Source organism: Phyllobates terribilis, unplaced genomic scaffold (genome assembly GCF_046119375.1).
Source record: "Phyllobates terribilis strain yellow unplaced genomic scaffold, ASM4611937v1 Scaffold_80__1_contigs__length_6766528, whole genome shotgun sequence".
In the NCBI taxonomy this organism is placed as follows: Eukaryota; Metazoa; Chordata; class Amphibia; order Anura; family Dendrobatidae; genus Phyllobates; species Phyllobates terribilis.
The window spans coordinates 1,947,450-1,970,083 of NW_027362840.1; positions in this window are offsets into that span (position 1 = coordinate 1,947,450).

A 22,634-nucleotide genomic window follows, 5' to 3' on the forward strand; every position below is an offset into this window, starting at 1 on the left:
ATTATTTAAGGACTCTGCTGCATTATTTAAGGACTTTGCTGCATTATTTAAGGAATCTGCTGCATTATTTAAGGACTTTGTTGCATTATCTAAGGACTCTGCTGCATTATTGAAGGACTTTGCTGCAATATTTAAGGACTCTGCTTCAGTATTTAAGGACTCTGCTGCATTATTTAAGGACTTTGTTGCATTATTTAAGGACTCTGCTGCATTATTTAAGGACTTTGTTGCATTATTTAAGGACTCTGCTGCATTATTAGAGGACTTTGCTGCAATATTTAAGGACTCTGCTTCAGTATTTAAGGACTCTGCTGCATTATTTAAGGACTTTGTTGCATTATTTAAGGACTCTGCTGCATTATTTAAGCACTTTGCTGCGGTATTTAAGGACTCTGTTGCATTATTTAAGGACTTTGTTGCATTATTTATGGACTCTGCTGCATTATTTAAGGACTTTGCTGCAATATTTAAGGACTCTGCTTCAGTATTTAAGGACTCTGCTGCATTATTTAAGGGCTTTGTTGCATTATTTAAGGACTCTGCTGCATTATTTAAGGACTTTGCTGCATTATTTAAGGACTCTGCTGCATTATTTAAGGACTCTGCTGAAGCATTTGAGGACTCTGCTGCATTATTTAATCACTTTGCTGCGGTATTTAAGGACTCTGTTGCATTATTTAAGGACTTTGTTGCATTATTTAAGGACTCTGCTGCATTAGTTAAGGACTTTGCTGCATTATTTAAGGACTCTGCTGCATTATTTAACGACGTTGTTGCATTATTTAAGAACTGTGCTGCATTATTTAAGGACTTTGCTGCATTATTTAAGGACTATGCTGCATTATTTAATGACTTTGCTGAAGCATTTGAGGACTCTGCTGCATTATTAGAGGACTCTGCTGCATTATTTAATGACTTTGTTGGATTTTTTTAAGGACTCTGCTGCATTATTTAAAGAATTTGCTGCTATATTAAAGGACTCTGCTTCAGTATTTAAGGACTCTGCTGCGGTATTTAAGGACTCTGCTGCATTATTTAAGGACTCTGCTGCATTATTTAAGGACTTTTCTGCATTATTTAAGGACTCTGCTGCATTATTTAAGGACTTTGTTGCATTATTTAAGGACTCTAATGCATTATTTAAGGACTTTGCTGCAATATTTAAGGACTCTGCTGCATTAGTTAAGGACTTTGCTGCATTATTTAAGGACTCTGCTGCATTATTTAACGACTTTACTGCATTATTTAAGGATTCTGCTGCATTATTTAAGGACTTTGTTGCATTATTTAAGGACTCTGCTGCATTAGTTAAGGACTATGCTGCATTATTTAATGACTTTGCTGAAGCATTTGAGGACTCTGCTGCATTATTAGAGGACTCTGCTGCATTATTTAAGGACTTGCTGCATTATTTAATGACTTTGTTGGATTTTTTAAGGACTCTGCTGCATTATTTAAGGAATTTGCTGCTATATTAAAGGACTCTGCTTCAGTATTTAAGGACTCTGCTGCGGTATTTAAGGACTCTGCTGCATTATTTAAGGACTCTGCTGCATTATTTAAGGACTTTGCTGCATTATTTAAGGAATTTGTTGCATTATTTAAGGACTCTGCTGCATTATTTAAGGACTTTGCTGCAATATTTAAGGACTCTGCTTCAGTATTTAAGGACTCTGCTGCATTATTTAAGGACGTTGTTGCATTATTTAAGGACTCTGCTGCATTATTTAAGGACTTTACTGCATTATTTAAGGACTCTGCTGCATTATTTAAGGACTTTGTTGCATTATTTAAGGACTCTGCTGCATTAGTTAAGGACTTTGCTGCATTATTTAAGGACTCTGCTGCATTATTTAAGGACTTTGCTGCATTATTTAAGGAATCTGCTGCATTATTTAAGGACTTTGTTGCATTATCTAAGGACTCTGCTGCATTATTGAAGGACTTTGCTGCAATATTTAAGGACTCTGCTTCAGTATTTAAGGACTCTGCTGCATTATTTAAGGACTTTGTTGCATTATTTAAGGACTCTGCTGCATTATTTAAGGACTTTGTTGCATTATTTAAGGACTCTGCTGCATTATTTAAGGACTTTGCTGCAATATTTAAGGACTCTGCTTCAGTATTTAAGGACTCTGCTGCATTATTTAAGGACTTTGTTGCATTATTTAAGGACTCTGCTGCATTATTTAAGGACTTTGTTGCATTATTTAAGGACTCTGCTGCATTATTAGAGGACTTTGCTGCAATATTTAAGGACTCTGCTTCAGTATTTAAGGACTCTGCTGCATTATTTAAGGACTTTGTTGCATTATTTAAGGACTCTGCTGCATTATTTAAGCACTTTGCTGCGGTATTTAAGGACTCTGTTGCATTATTTAAGGACTTTGTTGCATTATTTATGGACTCTGCTGCATTATTTAAGGACTTTGCTGCAATATTTAAGGACTCTGCTTCAGTATTTAAGGACTCTGCTGCATTATTTAAGGGCTTTGTTGCATTATTTAAGGACTCTGCTGCATTATTTAAGGACTTTGCTGCATTATTTAAGGACTCTGCTGCATTATTTAAGGACTCTGCTGAAGCATTTGAGGACTCTGCTGCATTATTTAATCACTTTGCTGCGGTATTTAAGGACTCTGTTGCATTATTTAAGGACTTTGTTGCATTATTTAAGGACTCTGCTGCATTAGTTAAGGACTTTGCTGCATTATTTAAGGACTCTGCTGCATTATTTAACGACGTTGTTGCATTATTTAAGAACTGTGCTGCATTATTTAAGGACTTTGCTGCATTATTTAAGGACTATGCTGCATTATTTAATGACTTTGCTGAAGCATTTGAGGACTCTGCTGCATTATTAGAGGACTCTGCTGCATTATTTAATGACTTTGTTGGATTTTTTTAAGGACTCTGCTGCATTATTTAAAGAATTTGCTGCTATATTAAAGGACTCTGCTTCAGTATTTAAGGACTCTGCTGCGGTATTTAAGGACTCTGCTGCATTATTTAAGGACTCTGCTGCATTATTTAAGGACTTTTCTGCATTATTTAAGGACTCTGCTGCATTATTTAAGGACTTTGTTGCATTATTTAAGGACTCTAATGCATTATTTAAGGACTTTGCTGCAATATTTAAGGACTCTGCTGCATTAGTTAAGGACTTTGCTGCATTATTTAAGGACTCTGCTGCATTATTTAACGACTTTACTGCATTATTTAAGGATTCTGCTGCATTATTTAAGGACTTTGTTGCATTATTTAAGGACTCTGCTGCATTAGTTAAGGACTATGCTGCATTATTTAATGACTTTGCTGAAGCATTTGAGGACTCTGCTGCATTATTAGAGGACTCTGCTGCATTATTTAAGGACTTGCTGCATTATTTAATGACTTTGTTGGATTTTTTAAGGACTCTGCTGCATTATTTAAGGAATTTGCTGCTATATTAAAGGACTCTGCTTCAGTATTTAAGGACTCTGCTGCGGTATTTAAGGACTCTGCTGCATTATTTAAGGACTCTGCTGCATTATTTAAGGACTTTGCTGCATTATTTAAGGAATTTGTTGCATTATTTAAGGACTCTGCTGCATTATTTAAGGACTTTGCTGCAATATTTAAGGACTCTGCTTCAGTATTTAAGGACTCTGCTGCATTATTTAAGGACGTTGTTGCATTATTTAAGGACTCTGCTGCATTAGTTAAGGACTTTGCTGCATTATTTAAGGACTCTGCTGCATTATTTAACGACGTTGTTGCATTATTTAAGAACTGTGCTGCATTATTTAAGGACTTTGCTCCATTATTTAAGGACTATGCTGCATTATTTAATGACTTTGCTGAAGCATTTGAGGACTCTGCTGCATTATTAGAGGACTCTGCTGCATTATTTAAGGACTTGCTGCATTATTTAATGACTTTGTTGGATTTTTTAAGGACTCTGCTGCATTATTTAAGGAATTTGCTGCTATATGAAAGGACTCTGCTTCAGTATTTATGGACTCTGCTGCGGTATTTAAGGACTCTGCTGCATTATTTAAGGACTCTGCTGCATTATTTAAGGACTTTGCTGCATTATTTAAGGAATCTGCTGCATTATTTAAGGACTTTGTTGCATTATCTAAGGACTCTGCTGCATTATTGAAGGACTTTGCTGCAATATTTAAGGACTCTGCTTCTATATTTAAGGACTCTGCTGCATTATTTAAGGACTTTGTTGCATTATTTAAGGACTCTGCTGCATTATTTAAGGACTTTGCTGCATTATTTATGGACTCTGCTGCATTATTTAAGGACTTTGCTGCAATATTTAAGGACTCTGCTTCAGTATTTAAGGACTCTGCTGCATTATTTAAGGACTTTGTTGCATTATTTAAGGACTCTGCTGCATTATTTAAGGACTTTGCTGCATTATTTAAGGACTCTGCTGCATTATTTAAGGACTCTGCTGAAGCATTTGAGGACTCTGCTGCATTATTTAATCACTTTGCTGCGGTATTTAAGGACTCTGTTGCATTATTTAAGGACTTTGTTGCATTATTTAAGGACTCTGCTGCATTAGTTAAGGACTTTGCTGCATTATTTAAGGACTCTGCTGCATTATTTAACGACGTTGTTGCATTATTTAAGAACTGTGCTGCATTATTTAAGGACTTTGCTGCATTATTTAAGGACTATGCTGCATTATTTAATGACTTTGCTGAAGCATTTGAGGACTCTGCTGCATTATTAGAGGACTCTGCTGCATTATTTAATGACTTTGTTGGATTTTTTTAAGGACTCTGCTGCATTATTTAAAGAATTTGCTGCTATATTAAAGGACTCTGCTTCAGTATTTAAGGACTCTGCTGCGGTATTTAAGGACTCTGCTGCATTATTTAAGGACTCTGCTGCATTATTTAAGGACTTTTCTGCATTATTTAAGGACTCTGCTGCATTATTTAAGGACTTTGTTGCATTATTTAAGGACTCTAATGCATTATTTAAGGACTTTGCTGCAATATTTAAGGACTCTGCTGCATTAGTTAAGGACTTTGCTGCATTATTTAAGGACTCTGCTGCATTATTTAACGACTTTACTGCATTATTTAAGGATTCTGCTGCATTATTTAAGGACTTTGTTGCATTATTTAAGGACTCTGCTGCATTAGTTAAGGACTATGCTGCATTATTTAATGACTTTGCTGAAGCATTTGAGGACTCTGCTGCATTATTAGAGGACTCTGCTGCATTATTTAAGGACTTGCTGCATTATTTAATGACTTTGTTGGATTTTTTAAGGACTCTGCTGCATTATTTAAGGAATTTGCTGCTATATTAAAGGACTCTGCTTCAGTATTTAAGGACTCTGCTGCGGTATTTAAGGACTCTGCTGCATTATTTAAGGACTCTGCTGCATTATTTAAGGACTTTGCTGCATTATTTAAGGAATTTGTTGCATTATTTAAGGACTCTGCTGCATTATTTAAGGACTTTGCTGCAATATTTAAGGACTCTGCTTCAGTATTTAAGGACTCTGCTGCATTATTTAAGGACGTTGTTGCATTATTTAAGGACTCTGCTGCATTATTTAAGGACTTTACTGCATTATTTAAGGACTCTGCTGCATTATTTAAGGACTTTGTTGCATTATTTAAGGACTCTGCTGCATTAGTTAAGGACTTTGCTGCATTATTTAAGGACTCTGCTGCATTATTTAACGACGTTGTTGCATTATTTAAGAACTGTGCTGCATTATTTAAGGACTTTGCTCCATTATTTAAGGACTATGCTGCATTATTTAATGACTTTGCTGAAGCATTTGAGGACTCTGCTGCATTATTAGAGGACTCTGCTGCATTATTTAAGGACTTGCTGCATTATTTAATGACTTTGTTGGATTTTTTAAGGACTCTGCTGCATTATTTAAGGAATTTGCTGCTATATGAAAGGACTCTGCTTCAGTATTTATGGACTCTGCTGCGGTATTTAAGGACTCTGCTGCATTATTTAAGGACTCTGCTGCATTATTTAAGGACTTTGCTGCATTATTTAAGGAATCTGCTGCATTATTTAAGGACTTTGTTGCATTATCTAAGGACTCTGCTGCATTATTGAAGGACTTTGCTGCAATATTTAAGGACTCTGCTTCTATATTTAAGGACTCTGCTGCATTATTTAAGGACTTTGTTGCATTATTTAAGGACTCTGCTGCATTATTTAAGGACTTTGCTGCATTATTTATGGACTCTGCTGCATTATTTAAGGACTTTGCTGCAATATTTAAGGACTCTGCTTCAGTATTTAAGGACTCTGCTGCATTATTTAAGGACTTTGTTGCATTATTTAAGGACTCTGCTGCATTATTTAAGGACTTTGCTGCATTATTTAAGGACTCTGCTGCATTATTTAAGGACTCTGCTGAAGCATTTGAGGACTCTGCTGCATTATTTAATCACTTTGCTGCGGTATTTAAGGACTCTGTTGCATTATTTAAGGACTTTGTTGCATTATTTAAGGACTCTGCTGCATTAGTTAAGGACTTTGCTGCATTATTTAAGGACTCTGCTGCATTATTTAACGACGTTGTTGCATTATTTAAGAACTGTGCTGCATTATTTAAGGACTTTGCTGCATTATTTAAGGACTATGCTGCATTATTTAATGACTTTGCTGAAGCATTTGAGGACTCTGCTGCATTATTAGAGGACTCTGCTGCATTATTTAATGACTTTGTTGGATTTTTTTAAGGACTCTGCTGCATTATTTAAAGAATTTGCTGCTATATTAAAGGACTCTGCTTCAGTATTTAAGGACTCTGCTGCGGTATTTAAGGACTCTGCTGCATTATTTAAGGACTCTGCTGCATTATTTAAGGACTTTTCTGCATTATTTAAGGACTCTGCTGCATTATTTAAGGACTTTGTTGCATTATTTAAGGACTCTAATGCATTATTTAAGGACTTTGCTGCAATATTTAAGGACTCTGCTGCATTAGTTAAGGACTTTGCTGCATTATTTAAGGACTCTGCTGCATTATTTAACGACTTTACTGCATTATTTAAGGATTCTGCTGCATTATTTAAGGACTTTGTTGCATTATTTAAGGACTCTGCTGCATTAGTTAAGGACTATGCTGCATTATTTAATGACTTTGCTGAAGCATTTGAGGACTCTGCTGCATTATTAGAGGACTCTGCTGCATTATTTAAGGACTTGCTGCATTATTTAATGACTTTGTTGGATTTTTTAAGGACTCTGCTGCGTTATTTAAGGAATTTGCTGCTATATTAAAGGACTCTGCTTCAGTATTTAAGGACTCTGCTGCGGTATTTAAGGACTCTGCTGCATTATTTAAGGACTCTGCTGCATTATTTAAGGACTTTGCTGCATTATTTAAGGAATCTGCTGCATTATTTAAGGACTTTGTTGCATTATCTAAGGACTCTGCTGCATTATTGAAGGACTTTGCTGCAATATTTAAGGACTCTGCTTCAGTATTTAAGGACTCTGCTGCATTATTTAAGGACTTTGTTGCATTATCTAAGGACTCTGCTGCATTATTTAAGGACTTTGTTGCATTATTTAAGGACTCTGCTGCATTATTTAAGGACTTTGCTGCAATATTTAAGGACTCTGCTTCAGTATTTAAGGACTCTGCTGCATTATTTAAGGACTTTGTTGCATTATTTAAGGACTCTGCTGCATTATTTAAGGACTTTGTTGCATTATTTAAGGACTCTGCTGCATTATTAGAGGACTTTGCTGCAATATTTAAGGACTCTGCTTCAGTATTTAAGGACTCTGCTGCATTATTTAAGGACTTTGTTGCATTATTTAAGGACTCTGCTGCATTATTTAAGCACTTTGCTGCGGTATTTAAGGACTCTGTTGCATTATTTAAGGACTTTGTTGCATTATTTAAGGACTCTGCTGCATTAGTTAAGGACTTTGCTGCATTATTTAAGGACTCTGCTGCATTATTTACCGACGTTGTTGCATTATTTAAGAACTGTGCTGCTTTATTTAAGGACTTTGCATTATTTAAGGACTATGCTGCATTATTTAATGACTTTGCTGAAGCATTTGAGGACTCTGCTGCATTATTAGAGGACTCTGCTGCATTATTTAATGACTTTGTTGGATTTTTTAAGGACTCTGCTGCATTATTTAAGGAATTTGCTGCTATATTAAAGGACTCTGCTTCAGTATTTAAGGACTCTGCTGCAGTATTTAAGGACTCTGCTGCATTATTTAAGGACTCTGCTGCATTATTTAAGGACTTTGCTGCATTATTTAAGGACTCTGCTGCATTATTTAAGGACTTTGTTGCATTATTTAAGGACTCTAATGCATTATTTAAGGACTTTGCTGCAATATTTAAGGACTCTGCTTCAGTATTTAAGGACTCTGCTGCATTATTTAAGGACGTTGTTGCATTATTTAAGGACTCTGCTGCATTATTTAAGGACTTTACTGCATTATTTAAGGACTCTGCTGCATTATTTAAGGACTTTCTTGCATTATTTAAGGACTCTGCTGCATTAGTTAAGGACTTTGCTGCATTATTTAAGGACTCTGCTGCATTATTTAACGACGTTGTTGCATTACTTAAGAACTGTGCTGCATTATTTAAGGACTTTGCTGCATTATTTAAGGACTATGCTGCATTATTTAATGACTTTGCTGAAGCATTTGAGGACTCTGCTGCATTATTAGAGGACTCTGCTGCATTATTTAAGGACTTGCTGCATTATTTAATGACTTTGTTGGATTTTTTTATGGACTCTGCTGCATTATTTAAGGAATTTGCTGCTATATTAAAGGACTCTGCTTCAGTATTTAAGGACTCTGCTGCGGTATTTAAGGACTCTGCTGCATTATTTAAGGACTCTGCTGCATTATTTAATGACTTTGCTGCATTATTTAAGGACTCTGCTGCATTATTTAACGACGTTGTTGCATTATTTAAGAACTGTTCTGCATTATTTAAGGACTTTGCTGCATTATTTAAGGAATATGCTGCATTATTTAATGAATTTGCTGAAGCATTTGAGGACTCTGCTGCATTATTAGAGGAATCTGCTGCATTATTTAAGGACTTGCTGCATTATTTAATGACTTTGTTGGATTTTTTAAGGACTCTGCTGCATTATTTAAGGACATTGTTGCATTATTTAATGACTGCTGCATTATTTAAGGACTTTGCAGCAATATTTAAGGACTCTGCTTCAGTATTTAAGGACTCTGCTGCATTATTTAAGGACTTTGTTGCATTATTTAAGGACTCTGCTGCATTATTTAAGGACTTTGCTGCATTATTTAAGGACACTGCTGCATTATTTAAGGACTCTGCTGAAGCATTTGAGGACTCTGCTGCATTATTTAAGCACTTTGCGGCGGTATTTAAGGACTCTGTTGCATTATTTAAGTACTTTGTTGCATTATTTAAGGACTCTGCTGCATTAGTTAAGGAGTTTGCTGCATTATTTAAGGACTCTGCTGCATTATTTAACGACGTTGTTGCATTATTTAAGAACTGTGCTGCATTATTTAAGGACTTTGCTGCATTATTTAAGGATTATGCTGCATTATTTAATGACTTTGCTGAAGCATTTGAGGACTCTGCTGCATTATTAGAGGACTCTGCTGCATTATTTAAGGACTTGCTGCATTATTTAATGACTTTGTTGGATTTCTTAAGGACTCTGCTGCATTATTTAAGGAATTTGCTGCTATATTAAAGGACTCTGCTTCAGTATTTAAGGACTCTGCTGCGGTATTTAAGGACCCTGCTGCATTATTTTAGGACTCTGCTGCATTATTTAAGGACTTTGCTGCATTATTTAAGGAATCTGCTGCATTATTTAAGGACTTTGTTGCATTATCTAAGGACTCTGCTGCATTGTTGAAGGACTTTGCTGCATTATTTAAGGACTCTGCTGCATTATTTAAGGACTTTGCTGCAATGTTTAAGGACTCTGCTTCAGTATTTAAGGACTCTGCTTAAGCATTTGAGGACTCTGCTGCATTATTTAATGACTTTGCTGAAGCATTTGAGGACTCTGCTGCATTATTAGAGGACTCTGCTGCATTATTTAATGACTTTGTTGGATTTTTTAAGGACTCTGCTGCATTATTTAAGGAATTTGCTGCTATATTAAAGGACTCTGCTTCAGTATTTAAGGACTCTGCTGCGGTATTTAAGGACTCTGCTGCATTATTTAAGGACTCTGCTGCATTATTTAAGGACTTTGCTGCATTATTTAAGGAATTTGTTGCATTATTTAAGGACTCTGCTGCATTATTTAAGGACTTTGCTGCAATATTTAAGGACTCTGCTTCAGTATTTAAGGACTCTGCTGCATTATTTAAGGACGTTGTTGCATTATTTAAGGACTCTGCTGCATTATTTAAGGACTTTACTGCATTATTTAAGGACTCTGCTGCATTATTTAAGGACTTTGCTGCATTATTTAAGGACTCTGCTGCATTATTTAACGACGTTGTTGCATTATTTAAGAACTGTGCTGCATTATTTAAGGACTTTGCTCCATTATTTAAGGACTATGCTGCATTATTTAATGACTTTGCTGAAGCATTTGAGGACTCTGCTGCATTATTAGAGGACTCTGCTGCATTATTTAAGGACTTGCTGCATTATTTAATGACTTTGTTGGATTTTTTAAGGACTCTGCTGCATTATTTAAGGAATTTGCTGCTATATTAAAGGACTCTGCTTCAGTATTTATGGACTCTGCTGCGGTATTTAAGGACTCTGCTGCATTATTTAAGGACTCTGCTGCATTATTTAAGGACTTTGCTGCATTATTTAAGGAATCTGCTGCATTATTTAAGGACTTTGTTGCATTATCTAAGGACTCTGCTGCATTATTGAAGGACTTTGCTGCAATATTTAAGGACTCTGCTTCTATATTTAAGGACTCTGCTGCATTATTTAAGGACTTTGTTGCATTATTTAAGGACTCTGCTGCATTATTTAAGGACTTTGCTGCATTATTTATGGACTCTGCTGCATTATTTAAGGACTTTGCTGCAATAATTAAGGACTCTGCTTCAGTATTTAAGGACTCTGCTGCATTATTTAAGGACTTTGTTGCATTATTTAAGGACTCTGCTGCATTATTTAAGGACTTTGCTGCATTATTTAAGGACTCTGCTGCATTATTTAAGGACTCTGCTGAAGCATTTGAGGACTCTGCTGCATTATTTAATCACTTTGCTGCGGTATTTAAGGACTCTGTTGCATTATTTAAGGACTTTGTTGCATTATTTAAGGACTCTGCTGCATTAGTTAAGGACTTTGCTGCATTATTTAAGGACTCTGCTGCATTATTTAACGACGTTGTTGCATTATTTAAGAACTGTGCTGCATTATTTAAGGACTTTGCTGCATTATTTAAGGACTATGCTGCATTATTTAATGACTTTGCTGAAGCATTTGAGGACTCTGCTGCATTATTAGAGGACTCTGCTGCATTATTTAATGACTTTGTTGGATTTTTTTAAGGACTCTGCTGCATTATTTAAAGAATTTGCTGCTATATTAAAGGACTCTGCTTCAGTATTTAAGGACTCTGCTGCGGTATTTAAGGACTCTGCTGCATTATTTAAGGACTCTGCTGCATTATTTAAGGACTTTTCTGCATTATTTAAGGACTCTGCTGCATTATTTAAGGACTTTGTTGCATTATTTAAGGACTCTAATGCATTATTTAAGGACTTTGCTGCAATATTTAAGGACTCTGCTGCATTAGTTAAGGACTTTGCTGCATTATTTAAGGACTCTGCTGCATTATTTAACGACTTTACTGCATTATTTAAGGATTCTGCTGCATTATTTAATGACTTTGCTGAAGCATTTGAGGACTCTGCTGCATTATTAGAGGACTCTGCTGCATTATTTAAGGACTTGCTGCATTATTTAATGACTTTGTTGGATTTTTTTATGGACTCTGCTGCATTATTTAAGGAATTTGCTGCTATATTAAAGGACTCTGCTTCAGTATTTAAGGACTCTGCTGCGGTATTTAAGGACTCTGCTGCATTATTTAAGGACTCTGCTGCATTATTTAATGACTTTGCTGCATTATTTAAGGAATCTGCTGCATTATTTAAGGACTTTGTTGCATTATCTAAGGACTCTGCTGCATTATTGAAGGACTTTGCTGCAATATTTAAGGACTCTGCTTCAGTATTTAAGGACTCTGCTGCATTATTGAAGGACTTTGCTGCAATATTTAAGGACTCTGCTTCTATATTTAAGGACTCTGCTGCATTATTTAAGGACTTTGTTGCATTATTTAAGGACTCTGCTGCATTATTTAAGGACTTTGCTGCATTATTTATGGACTCTGCTGCATTATTTAAGGACTTTGCTGCAATAATTAAGGACTCTGCTTCAGTATTTAAGGACTCTGCTGCATTATTTAAGGACTTTGTTGCATTATTTAAGGACTCTGCTGCATTATTTAAGGACTTTGCTGCATTATTTAAGGACTCTGCTGCATTATTTAAGGACTCTGCTGAAGCATTTGAGGACTCTGCTGCATTATTTAATCACTTTGCTGCGGTATTTAAGGACTCTGTTGCATTATTTAAGGACTTTGTTGCATTATTTAAGGACTCTGCTGCATTAGTTAAGGACTTTGCTGCATTATTTAAGGACTCTGCTGCATTATTTAACGACGTTGTTGCATTATTTAAGAACTGTGCTGCATTATTTAAGGACTTTGCTGCATTATTTAAGGACTATGCTGCATTATTTAATGACTTTGCTGAAGCATTTGAGGACTCTGCTGCATTATTAGAGGACTCTGCTGCATTATTTAATGACTTTGTTGGATTTTTTTAAGGACTCTGCTGCATTATTTAAAGAATTTGCTGCTATATTAAAGGACTCTGCTTCAGTATTTAAGGACTCTGCTGCGGTATTTAAGGACTCTGCTGCATTATTTAAGGACTCTGCTGCATTATTTAAGGACTTTTCTGCATTATTTAAGGACTCTGCTGCATTATTTAAGGACTTTGTTGCATTATTTAAGGACTCTAATGCATTATTTAAGGACTTTGCTGCAATATTTAAGGACTCTGCTGCATTAGTTAAGGACTTTGCTGCATTATTTAAGGACTCTGCTGCATTATTTAACGACTTTACTGCATTATTTAAGGATTCTGCTGCATTATTTAAGGACTTTGTTGCATTATTTAAGGACTCTGCTGCATTAGTTAAGGACTATGCTGCATTATTTAATGACTTTGCTGAAGCATTTGAGGACTCTGCTGCATTATTAGAGGACTCTGCTGCATTATTTAAGGACTTGCTGCATTATTTAATGACTTTGTTGGATTTTTTAAGGACTCTGCTGCGTTATTTAAGGAATTTGCTGCTATATTAAAGGACTCTGCTTCAGTATTTAAGGACTCTGCTGCGGTATTTAAGGACTCTGCTGCATTATTTAAGGACTCTGCTGCATTATTTAAGGACTTTGCTGCATTATTTAAGGAATCTGCTGCATTATTTAAGGACTTTGTTGCATTATCTAAGGACTCTGCTGCATTATTGAAGGACTTTGCTGCAATATTTAAGGACTCTGCTTCAGTATTTAAGGACTCTGCTGCATTATTTAAGGACTTTGTTGCATTATTTAAGGACTCTGCTGCATTATTTAAGGACTTTGTTGCATTATTTAAGGACTCTGCTGCATTATTTAAGGATTTTGCTGCAATATTTAAGGACTCTGCTTCAGTATTTAAGGACTCTGCTGCATTATTTAAGGACTTTGTTGCATTATTTAAGGACTCTGCTGCATTATTTAAGGACTTTGTTGCATTATTTAAGGACTCTGCTGCATTATTAGAGGACTTTGCTGCAATATTTAAGGACTCTGCTTCAGTATTTAAGGACTCTGCTGCATTATTTAAGGACTTTGTTGCATTATTTAAGGACTCTGCTGCATTATTTAAGCACTTTGCTGCGGTATTTAAGGACTCTGTTGCATTATTTAAGGACTTTGTTGCATTATTTAAGGACTCTGCTGCATTAGTTAAGGACTTTGCTGCATTATTTAAGGACTCTGCTGCATTATTTACCGACGTTGTTGCATTATTTAAGAACTGTGCTGCTTTATTTAAGGACTTTGCATTATTTAAGGACTATGCTGCATTATTTAATGACTTTGCTGAAGCATTTGAGGACTCTGCTGCATTATTAGAGGACTCTGCTGCATTATTTAATGACTTTGTTGGATTTTTTAAGGACTCTGCTGCATTATTTAAGGAATTTGCTGCTATATTAAAGGACTCTGCTTCAGTATTTAAGGACTCTGCTGCAGTATTTAAGGACTCTGCTGCATTATTTAAGGACTCTGCTGCATTATTTAAGGACTTTGCTGCATTATTTAAGGACTCTGCTGCATTATTTAAGGACTTTGTTGCATTATTTAAGGACCCTAATGCATTATTTAAGGACTTTGCTGCAATATTTAAGGACTCTGCTTCAGTATTTAAGGACTCTGCTGCATTATTTAAGGACGTTGTTGCATTATTTAAGGACTCTGCTGCATTATTTAAGGACTTTACTGCATTATTTAAGGACTCTGCTGCATTATTTAAGGACTTTCTTGCATTATTTAAGGACTCTGCTGCATTAGTTAAGGACTTTGCTGCATTATTTAAGGACTCTGCTGCATTATTTAACGACGTTGTTGCATTACTTAAGAACTGTGCTGCATTATTTAAGGACTTTGCTGCATTATTTAAGGACTATGCTGCATTATTTAATGACTTTGCTGAAGCATTTGAGGACTCTGCTGCATTATTAGAGGACTCTGCTGCATTATTTAAGGACTTGCTGCATTATTTAATGACTTTGTTGGATTTTTTTATGGACTCTGCTGCATTATTTAAGGAATTTGCTGCTATATTAAAGGACTCTGCTTCAGTATTTAAGGACTCTGCTGCGGTATTTAAGGACTCTGCTGCATTATTTAAGGACTCTGCTGCATTATTTAATGACTTTGCTGCATTATTTAAGGAATCTGCTGCATTATTTAAGGACTTTGTTGCATTATCTAAGGACTCTGCTGCATTATTGAAGGACTTTGCTGCAATATTTAAGGACTCTGCTTCAGTATTTAAGGACTCTGCTGCATTATTTAAGGACTTTGTTGCATTATTTAAGGACTCTGCTGCATTAGATAAGGACTTTGCTGCATTATTTAAGGACTCTGCTGCATTATTTAAGGACTTTGCTGCAATATTTAAGGACTCTGCTTCAGTATTTAAGGACTCTGCTGCATTATTTAAGGACTTTGTTGCATTATTTAAGGACTCTGCTGCATTATTTAAGGACTTTGCTGCATTATTTAAGGACTCTGCTGCATTATTTAAGGACTCTGCTGAAGCATTTGAGGACTCTGCTGCATTATTTAAGCACTTTGCTGCGGTATTTAAGGACTCTGTTGCATTATTTAAGGACTCTGCTGCATTATTTAAGGACTTTGTTGCATTATTTAAGGACTCTGCTGCATTATTTAAGGACTTTGCTGCAATATTTAAGGACTCTGCTTCAGTATTTAAGGACTCTGCTGCATTATTTAAGGACTTTGCTGCATTATTTAAGGACTTTGTTGCATTATTTAAGTACTCTGCTGCATTATTTAAGGACTTTGTTGCATTATTTAAGGACTCTGCTGCATTATTTAAGGACTTTGTTGCATTATTTAATGACTCTGCTGCATTATTTAAGGACTTTGCAGCAATATTTAAGGACTCTGCTTCAGTATTTAAGGACTCTGCTGCATTATTTAAGGACTTTGTTGCATTATTTAAGGACTCTGCTGCATTATTTAAGGACTTTGCTGCATTATTTAAGGACAATGCTGCATTATTTAAGGACTCTGCTGAAGCATTTGAGGACTCTGCTGCATTATTTAAGCCCTTTGCTGCGGTATTTAAGGACTCTGTTGCATTATTTAAGGACTTTGTTGCATTATTTAAGGACTCTGCTGCATTAGTTAAGGACTTTGCTGCATTATTTAAGGACTCTGCTGCATTATTTAACGACGTTGTTGCATTATTTAAGAACTGTTCTGCATTATTTAAGGACTTTGCTGCATTATTTAAGGAATATGCTGCATTATTTAATGAATTTGCTGAAGCATTTGAGGACTCTGCTGCATTATTAGAGGACTCTGCTGCATTATTTAAGGACTTGCTGCATTATTTAATGACTTTGTTGGATTTTTTAAGGACTCTGCTGCATTATTTAAGGACATTGTTGCATTATTTAATGACACTGCTGCATTATTTAAGGACTTTGCAGCAATATTTATGGACTCTGCTTCAGTATTTAAGGACTCTGCTGCATTATTTAAGGACTTTGTTGCATTATTTAAGGACTCTGCTGCATTATTTAAGGACTTTGCTGCATTATTTAAGGACACTGCTGCATTATTTAAGGATTCTGCTGAAGCATTTGAGGACTCTGCTGCATTATTTAAGCACTTTGCGGCGGTATTTAAGGACTCTGTTGCATTATTTAAGGACTGTGTTGCATTATTTAAGGACTCTGCTGCATTAGTTAAGGACTTTGCTGCATTATTTAAGGACTCTGCTGCATTATTTAACGACGTTGTTGCATTATTTAAGAACTGTGCTGCATTATTTAAGGACTTTGCTGCATTATTTAAGGACTATGCTGCATTATTTAATGACTTTGCTGAAGCATTTGAGGACTCTGCTGCATTATTAGAGGACTCTGCTGCATTATTTAATGACTTTGTTGGATTTTTTTAAGGACTCTGCTGCATTATTTAAAGAATTTGCTGCTATATTAAAGGACTCTGCTTCAGTATTTAAGGACTCTGCTGCGGTATTTAAGGACTCTGCTGCATTATTTAAGGACTCTGCTGCATTATTTAAGGACTTTTCTGCATTATTTAAGGACTCTGCTGCATTATTTAAGGACTTTGTTGCATTATTTAAGGACTCTAATGCATTATTTAAGGACTTTGCTGCAATATTTAAGGACTCTGCTGCATTAGTTAAGGACTTTGCTGCATTATTTAAGGACTCTGCTGCATTATTTAACGACTTTACTGCATTATTTAAGGATTCTGCTGCATTATTTAAGGACTTTGTTGCATTATTTAAGGACTCTGCTGCATTAGTTAAGGACTATGCTGCATTATTTAATGACTTTGCTGAAGCATTTGAGGACTCTGCTGCATTATTAGAGGACTCTGCTGCATTATTTAAGGACTTGCTGCATTATTTAATGACTTTGTTGGATTTTTTAAGGACTCTGCTGCGTTATTTAAGGAATTTGCTGCTATATTAAAGGACTCTGCTTCAGTATTTAAGGACTCTGCTGCGGTATTTAAGGACTCTGCTGCATTATTTAAGGACTCTGCTGCATTATTTAAGGACTTTGCTGCATTATTTAAGGAATCTGCTGCATTATTTAAGGACTTTGTTGCATTATCTAAGGACTCTGCTGCATTATTGAAGGACTTTGCTGCAATATTTAAGGACTCTGCTTCAGTATTTAAGGACTCTGCTGCATTATTTAAGGACTTTGTTGCATTATTTAAGGACTCTGCTGCATTATTTAAGGACTTTGTTGCATTATTTAAGGACTCTGCTGCATTATTTAAGGACTTTGCTGCAATATTTAAGGACTCTGCTTCAGTATTTAAGGACTCTGCTGCATTATTTAAGGACTTTGTTGCATTATTTAAGGACTCTGCTGCATTATTTAAGGACTTTGTTGCATTATTTAAGGACTCTGCTGCATTATTAGAGGACTTTGCTGCAATATTTAAGGACTCTGCTTCAGTATTTAAGGACTCTGCTGCATTATTTAAGGACTTTGTTGCATTATTTAAGGACTCTGCTGCATTATTTAAGCACTTTGCTACGGTATTTAAGGACTCTGTTGCATTATTTAAGGACTTTGTTGCATTATTTAAGGACTCTGCTGCATTAGTTAAGGACTTTGCTGCATTATTTAAGGACTCTGCTGCAATATTTTCCGACGTTGTTGCATTATTTAAGAACTGTGCTGCTTTATTTAAGGACTTTGCATTATTTAAGGACTATGCTGCATTATTTAATGACTTTGCTGAAGCATTTGAGGACTCTGCTGCATTATTAGAGGACTCTGCTGCATTATTTAATGACTTTGTTGGATTTTTTAAGGACTCTGCTGCATTATTTAAGGAATTTGCTGCTATATTAAAGGACTCTGCTTCAGTATTTAAGGACTCTGCTGCAGTATTTAAGGACTTTGTTGCATTATTTAAGGACTCTGCTGCATTATTTAAGGACTTTGCTGCATTATTTAAGGACTTTGTTGCATTATTTAAGTACTCTGCTGCATTATTTAAGGACTTTGTTGCATTATTTAAGGACTCTGCTGCATTATTTAAGGACTTTGTTGCATTATTTAATGACTCTGCTGCATTATTTAAGGACTTTGCAGCAATATTTAATGACTCTGCTTCAGTATTTAAGGACTCTGCTGCATTATTTAAGGACTTTGTTGCATTATTTAAGGACTCTGCTGCATTATTTAAGGACTTTGCTGCATTATTTAAGGACAATGCTACATTATTTAAGGACTCTGCTGAAGCATTTGAGGACTCTGCTGCATTATTTAAGCCCTTTGCTGCGGTATTTAAGGACTCTGTTGCATTATTTAAGGACTTTGTTGCATTATTTAAGGACTCTGCTGCATTAGTTAAGGACTTTGCTGCATTATTTAAGGACTCTGCTGCATTATTTAACGACGTTGTTGCATTATTTAAGAACTGTTCTGCATTATTTAAGGACTTTGCTGCATTATTTAAGGAATATGCTGCATTATTTAATGAATTTGCTGAAGCATTTGAGGACTCTGCTGCATTATTAGAGGAATCTGCTGCATTATTTAAGGACTTGCTGCATTATTTAATGACTTTGTTGGATTTTTTAAGGACTCTGCTGCATTATTTAAGGACATTGTTGCATTATTTAATGACTGCTGCATTATTTAAGGACTTTGCAGCAATATTTAAGGACTCTGCTTCAGTATTTAAGGACTCTGCTGCATTATTTAAGGACTTTGTTGCATTATTTAAGGACTCTGCTGCATTATTTAAGGACTTTGCTGCATTATTTAAGGACACTGCTGCATTATTTAAGGACTCTGCTGAAGCATTTGAGGACTCTGCTGCATTATTTAAGCACTTTGCGGCGGTATTTAAGGACTCTGTTGCATTATTTAAGGACTTTGTTGCATTATTTAAGGACTCTGCTGCATTAGTTAAGGAGTTTGCTGCATTATTTAAGGACTCTGCTGCATTATTTAACGACGTTGTTGCATTATTTAAGAACTGTGCTGCATTATTTAAGGACTTTGCTGCATTATTTAAGGATTATGCTGCATTATTTAATGACTTTGCTGAAGCATTTGAGGACTCTGCTGCATTATTAGAGGACTCTGCTGCATTATTTAAGGACTTGCTGCATTATTTAATGACTTTGTTGGATTTCTTAAGGACTCTGCTGCATTATTTAAGGAATTTGCTGCTATATTAAAGGACTCTGCTTCAGTATTTAAGGACTCTGCTGCGGTATTTAAGGACCCTGCTGCATTATTTTAGGACTCTGCTGCATTATTTAAGGACTTTGCTGCATTATTTAAGGAATCTGCTGCATTATTTAAGGACTTTGTTGCATTATCTAAGGACTCTGCTGCATTATTGAAGGACTTTGCTGCATTATTTAAGGACTCTGCTGCATTATTTAAGGACTTTGCTGCAATGTTTAAGGACTCTGCTTCAGTATTTAAGGACTCTGCTTAAGCATTTGAGGACTCTGCTGCATTATTTAATGACTTTGCTGAAGCATTTGAGGACTCTGCTGCATTATTAGAGGACTCTGCTGCATTATTTAATGACTTTGTTGGATTTTTTAAGGACTCTGCTGCATTATTTAAGGAATTTGCTGCTATATTAAAGGACTCTGCTTCAGTATTTAAGGACTCTGCTGCGGTATTTAAGGACTCTGCTGCATTATTTAAGGACTCTGCTGCATTATTTAAGGACTTTGCTGCATTATTTAAGGAATTTGTTGCATTATTTAAGGACTCTGCTGCATTATTTAAGGACTTTGCTGCAATATTTAAGGACTCTGCTTCAGTATTTAAGGACTCTGCTGCATTATTTAAGGACGTTGTTGCATTATTTAAGGACTCTGCTGCATTATTTAAGGACTTTACTGCATTATTTAAGGACTCTGCTGCATTATTTAAGGACTTTGTTGCATTATTTAAGGACTCTGCTGCATTAGTTAAGGACTTTGCTGCATTATTTAAGGACTCTGCTGCATTATTTAACGACGTTGTTGCATTATTTAAGAACTGTGCTGCATTATTTAAGGACTTTGCTCCATTATTTAAGGACTATGCTGCATTATTTAATGACTTTGCTGAAGCATTTGAGGACTCTGCTGCATTATTAGAGGACTCTGCTGCATTATTTAAGGACTTGCTGCATTATTTAATGACTTTGTTGGATTTTTTAAGGACTCTGCTGCATTATTTAAGGAATTTGCTGCTATATTAAAGGACTCTGCTTCAGTATTTATGGACTCTGCTGCGGTATTTAAGGACTCTGCTGCATTATTTAAGGACTCTGCTGCATTATTTAAGGACTTTGCTGCATTATTTAAGGAATCTGCTGCATTATTTAAGGACTTTGTTGCATTATCTAAGGACTCTGTTGCATTATTGAAGGACTTTGCTGCAATATTTAAGGACTCTGCTTCTATATTTAAGGACTCTGCTGCATTATTTAAGGACTTTGTTGCATTATTTAAGGACTCTGCTGCATTATTTAAGGACTTTGCTGCATTATTTATGGACTCTGCTGCATTATTTAAGGACTTTGCTGCAATATTTAAGGACTCTGCTTCAGTATTTAAGGACTCTGCTGCATTATTTAAGGACTTTGTTGCATTATTTAAGGACTCTGCTGCATTATTTAAGGACTTTGCTGCATTATTTAAGGACTCTGCTGCATTATTTAAGGACTCTGCTGAAGCATTTGAGGACTCTGCTGCATTATTTAATCACTTTGCTGCGGTATTTAAGGACTCTGTTGCATTATTTAAGGACTTTGTTGCATTATTTAAGGACTCTGCTGCATTAGTTAAGGACTTTGCTGCATTATTTAAGGACTCTGCTGCATTATTTAACGACGTTGTTGCATTATTTAAGAACTGTGCTGCATTATTTAAGGACTTTGCTGCATTATTTAAGGACTATGCTGCATTATTTAATGACTTTGCTGAAGCATTTGAGGACTCTGCTGCATTATTAGAGGACTCTGCTGCATTATTTAATGACTTTGTTGGATTTTTTTAAGGACTCTGCTGCATTATTTAAAGAATTTGCTGCTATATTAAAGGACTCTGCTTCAGTATTTAAGGACTCTGCTGCGGTATTTAAGGACTCTGCTGCATTATTTAAGGACTCTGCTGCATTATTTAAGGACTTTTCTGCATTATTTAAGGACTCTGCTGCATTATTTAAGGACTTTGTTGCATTATTTAAGGACTCTAATGCATTATTTAAGGACTTTGCTGCAATATTTAAGGACTCTGCTGCATTAGTTAAGGACTTTGCTGCATTATTTAAGGACTCTGCTGCATTATTTAACGACTTTACTGCATTATTTAAGGATTCTGCTGCATTATTTAAGGACTTTGTTGCATTATTTAAGGACTCTGCTGCATTAGTTAAGGACTATGCTGCATTATTTAATGACTTTGCTGAAGCATTTGAGGACTCTGCTGCATTATTAGAGGACTCTGCTGCATTATTTAAGGACTTGCTGCATTATTTAATGACTTTGTTGGATTTTTTAAGGACTCTGCTGCGTTATTTAAGGAATTTGCTGCTATATTAAAGGACTCTGCTTCAGTATTTAAGGACTCTGCTGCGGTATTTAAGGACTCTGCTGCATTATTTAAGGACTCTGCTGCATTATTTAATGACTTTGCTGCATTATTTAAGGAATCTGCTGCATTATTTAAGGACTTTGTTGCATTATCTAAGGACTCTGCTGCATTATTGAAGGACTTTGCTGCAATATTTAAGGACTCTGCTTCAGTATTTAAGGACTCTGCTGCATTATTTAAGGACTTTGTTGCATTATTTAAGGACTCTGCTGCATTAGATAAGGACTTTGCTGCATTATTTAAGGACTCTGCTGCATTATTTAAGGACTTTGCTGCAATATTTAAGGACTCTGCTTCAGTATTTAAGGACTCTGCTGCATTATTTAAGGACTTTGTTGCATTATTTAAGGACTCTGCTGCATTATTTAAGGACTTTGCTGCATTATTTAAGGACTCTGCTGCATTATTTAAGGACTCTGCTGAAGCATTTGAGGACTCTGCTGCATTATTTAAGCACTTTGCTGCGGTATTTAAGGACTCTGTTGCATTATTTAAGGACTCTGCTGCATTATTTAAGGACTTTGTTGCATTATTTAAGGACTCTGCTGCATTATTTAAGGACTTTGCTGCAATATTTAATGACTCTGCTTCAGTATTTAAGGACTCTGCTGCATTATTTAAGGACTTTG